Genomic DNA, 4,922 nt, shown 5'->3' on the forward strand with positions numbered 1-4,922 from the left:
AAATTAACAATAAACAACAATTATGTTTGGTCTAATGCAAGGAATTATCAGCTAATTAAATACTCCTTATTTTGACGTTTCCATATATCAGAAAATAAATGGGTATTTTTCCCACATTAAAGAGTAATGTCGAGTTTACAGTGTAGCATACGCTCGTCATACACAGTTTGTTTTTGTTTTCCTCAAAGAAACTTGCACACGCTTTCCAGACTCACCAAAATGCATATGGAAATATTACCCAATTTGAAAAATTTAAACCCGTTTTCTGCGTGTTTTTCGAGACTGAGTGCATATTGTTTTCCTCTAAGGTTCACAACTACATCTACACTACACTGTAAACTCGGCATTACCCTTTAATGAGGGAAAAATACCCACTTTTCTCTGATATATGAAAATGTCAAAATAAAGGGTACTTTCAAATTTTTAATAAAGGGTACTTTTCTCCCATTTTGACGTTCAAAGCATTTACCCATTAAAGGGTGAAAATTTTCTTGGAGTTTCTCACTAATCATTTAGACTCAGCAATGAGAACTGTTTGTGTGGAACTAACATAATTGGAAACGGGTTTGGTAGTAAAGGTAAGTAAATGCAACTTGATCAGGAATATGTTTATTCTATCACTACTTCTTCATCGAAAATAAAATGATTTACAGAATGCGCTGCACAAAATGAATAAGAACCGAGGACCCCAGGTTGGAAAGAATACAAATCATCTGCTACCAAATGTGCTGCTGCTATGATTATTACAATACTAAACAATGAATAAAGCTATCTAATTAATTAAATATATGATTTTTCATTCAGTTTCATCCATGGATTCCTTTTTTTTTAATATAAATATAAAAAGAAAACAGAGTGAATTTTACCCATTTCGCCAAAATTTTTATTTGGAATAAAGGGTAAAATTTACTCGTTGTTTTGACGTACAAGGTGTTTACTCTTTAATGAGTAAAGGCCCTTTACTCTTTTTATGAGTTAAACTAGTTTCTCTCATAAAGGGTACTTTTTTACCCTTTAAAGGGTACTTTGGTCTTACAGTGTAGGGTACCCATACCATTCGAGTGTACGAAGGTACACGCTAAGAAAATATAATACTAGTTGGCTTAAATATCATACTAAAATCATATTCGATCTATTCACTCATTGTGATGCATATCGGCGTTATAAGCTTTGCTAGTATAAACGGGTTTTATTTCGGTCAATGTATTTTTGGATATTAATCAACCAATGTATAAAGCTCTATTATCCTATAAACTGTTTATAAATAGCCATTTTAGTGCGGTCGATGTAATCAAAAATAATCGGAAACTGTTTCTTATATTATAATCAACACATTTATTAGTTTTATAAGGAACTGGTCTATATTGCTACTATTTACAGCTGCTTTTTCAAATTTATTTTGCTTCCCGACATTGACTGATCCGGTCTCCTGCGCAATGCCACTTCGATCTCGCAAAATCCATCATGCTCGGTGAATTCAGTTCCAGAATAGTGTCCCGATTTTTTTCCGATTTCTTCACGATTATCGCGATGGGTTTCTTCCGCACAAAATCAACTGAAAAGGTTTCATATCACGTTTACTGAATGGTTTAAATATTATAGCCAGCCAACTTACCTTTCAACAGCTTTTTCGGCTGTAATTTGTACAGTTTTACGACACGCTGGAACTTCGGAAGATTTCCTTTATTTGAGGTTGGTTTGTTATTTTGTCTCCAAGAGTTTTCACATGCTGCTGAACAGGATGAAAACATACTCGGGGTATTTAGGCACCTTTTCGTGAATATTATGATATTTTTAATGAACGCGACGCGACTTACTTGAATAGCATGAATTAAGTAACCGAACAGAACGAGATTGATTTTGCAAAAGTCCAAAGAGTAGCATGGGTGGCTACATATGCATGGTAAAATATATAAAAGAAAAATGCATGACAAAGTATAAAATAAAATAATCCAGAGAATATTTTTTAAGTATCGCAACGATTAAATGAGGAAAATGTTTGAAAAATAATAATATGCATGCTAACTAGTATAATCGCTTTTCTCCGTGTACGGTGCTGCCATCTGGGAAAAGTTTGCTCGATGCGTGAAGCGTCGAAAATTTTACCCGGCAAGGTATACACTCAAGAAAATAGCTCCATTGAAATCATGAGGATTTGCACATACGTTGCTCAAATTTCCAAAATCATTAGTTTCATTTGTGCCACATACTAACTATGATAGTATTAAATACCTTATATTTGCAGCACATTTAAGTAATTTGAAACATTTTCAAAGTATGTGCAAGTTATACATTCTTCTGAAGCACATTGTGGAAACAAATATGGCATCCGTTAAAAGTTTCGCGGTAGTGATTTAGATAAACTGCATTTTTAAGTTGCATCTGAAGGTAATTTTGCAAAACAAAATCAATACTATGATATTGTTTTGACTTATATTTACTTCTATACAGATGGAGACACCGAAATTCATCAGAATAATGATACAGTAAAGGATAACTACCGATCGATGAACCGTCCACCTCGCTGCCCACAGAGATGCAATACAGACCAATATTGCCCAAAAAAGATGGTAATTTCTGGATCATTTGCTTCTACTGCTTTCTCTAATTCATTGTTTCATCCTACCAAAAATAAATATTGAGTCATGTCTATATCCATCTGTAAAAAAAACTTTTCTATATTTTCACTCATTATTGGATTTGGAAACAAGGAAATCCAAAAAGTTCATTAAAACAATTTGTTTGATAAATATACTTCATTGAAGCCGCCCATGTAAAGTATGTGTCTGGTTTATGGATTGGATATGAGGTAATCATACATTCAATGGAAATAAAGATTGGCGACAGTCCATTGATTTCGCACATAATTTCCATTTGCAAACCCACATTGCAAAAATCCATATGGGTTGGCACATCAATCAAATGAGGACGTTATCTTGAGTGTAGGAAGCGAAATTTCAAATGCTCATGTAAAATTAACTACAATAGTTATTTAAAACGCGACGCGTCTGCGAAGGTAATTACCACAGTTGACCCTATGCGTGAATCTCTGATGATTTTACATGGCAAAGCATAGGAAGTCAATTATCAAATGCTTCTAAAAAATTCAAAACACTTTTTAATTAAATTCTGCTAAGTGTACGGGGATAGACTATTGATCAACTATAGAATCAGCAGCATATTGAGAAAAATATATAAAACTCAAAATTATATGCCTATAATGTATCCCATCAAAAGTATATCAACATATACTGAAAAGATTTTAAATAACTATTGTAGTTAATTTTATATGAGCATTTGAAATTTCGCTTCCTATACCTTGCCGGGTAAAATTTTCGACGCTTCACGCATCGAGCAAACTTTTCCCAGATGGCAGCACCGTACCTTCGTACACTCGAATTGGGCGTGAAAACCACTATGACGAGCGTACACTGTAAGGTCAAAGTACCCTTTAAAGAGTAAAAAAGTACCCACTTTGAGAGAAACTAGTTTAACTCATAAAAAAAGTAAAGGCCCTGTACCCATTAATGGTTGGTATCCACTTCGTAAGTACTGTGCAAAAGGATAGGACCAGGGACGAAAATACTCAATCTACCCTCGCCTACATTGATACTTGCTGGGTAGAATCTTCGTTGATTTTATTTGTTTTTATCCTCGCCTTGACAACACAACAAAGATTGACAAAGCGCTTGCCGCAAGATTGTCAGTTTCCTCTTACCCTGCTGATACTCAACCGCATTATGATCATCGGAAGCAAAAAATGATATTCATTCTGGACAGCTTGACTTTTTTACATTCCGCTTCGGGAAGTTGTAATTTTTGCACAAAGCACAGTAAAGACGCGTCAACATCATCGATTCCGTGCATCGGATCGTTCATTACCCGTAAAGCAGCATATATTTTAATTAGTATGAACCTCAATGATAATCAATTTTCTAAAACTGACACTCTTCTGCTTCTGATAATCAAAAACACCAGCGACGTACGGGCATCGTTGTTTGTTTTTTCATCTACTTTTGTCCCATCTTCATTGGTGCAATCATTTTGGTGGTGGTGCGGTTACTTTGATGGTGGCATAAATGTCAGTGAATTGAGTATAATTTTTTTCGTCCCTGGATAGGACAAGTAATGGTCAAGAAATACTTCAGCTGTTCAAATTACTTGAGCTGTATCCATAGTTGACAAGTAGAGCTGATTTCGTAACATTGGTAACGCCTGCTGAACAAATCAAATGGAGCTGTCACTATTCCGTACGGAAAAGTGTGCCGCTCAATTATTCCGCAAGTAAAAGTGACACTTCGCTCATTCTGGATCAGCTGTCAAAATTACTTTGGTAATTAGCAACAAATTGTACTTGACCGCTCTACTTAGGATGTGGATACTAGGCTTAAAGAGTAAACGGCTTGTACGTCAGATCAACGAGTGAATTTTACCCACTATCCGAAAAACATGTTTTGAGGAACAGAGTAAAATTTACTCTTTTTTATGTTTGGGAATTGATTATGATTTGTATGTGTAGCCTCTCGGCTGCTCAGTAGGGAATAATGGGTATGAATTTTGTCGAGCACTGGGTCGTTTACTCAATTAGCATCGTTTCAACCCCTGCTTCACCAGTCACTTACCTTCAGTGGGAGCTTAACTGAAGCACACTGACAGCTGAATAGATAATAATCCACTCAAAGGACCAAAGCGGAAATGAATCGAAGGGAAGGTCAACTTTTATAGCAGACTTAAGAGAATGAGGCTTGGGAACCCCTTTTGGGTACGAAAAGCGAGGAAAGAGAGGTGTATATAAAAGTTTATAGGGAGTGCGGTGGCTAAATAATCCTACTCGCCAATTTAGCTTACATTACTAGATTTATTCACCCAATCTGGGCATATTGGTATAGTGGAGAGACGGTTACATGGTACTTGTGCTTTTG

At 35.5% G+C, this 4,922-nt stretch overlaps 1 long non-coding RNA gene across 1 annotated transcript; it reads left to right on the plus strand.

The window, feature by feature from the left end:
* The first annotated feature begins 431 nt into the window (after nt 1-431).
* LOC110674523 lies at nt 432-737 on the plus strand. Its single transcript, XR_002498949.1, has 2 exons — nt 432-578; nt 654-737. It is a non-coding gene; the product is annotated as an uncharacterized LOC110674523 (long non-coding RNA).
* Nucleotides 738-4,922: the final 4,185 nt, after the last annotated feature.

Source organism: Aedes aegypti, chromosome 1 (genome assembly GCF_002204515.2).
Source record: "Aedes aegypti strain LVP_AGWG chromosome 1, AaegL5.0 Primary Assembly, whole genome shotgun sequence".
Classification (NCBI taxonomy): domain Eukaryota; kingdom Metazoa; phylum Arthropoda; class Insecta; order Diptera; family Culicidae; genus Aedes; species Aedes aegypti.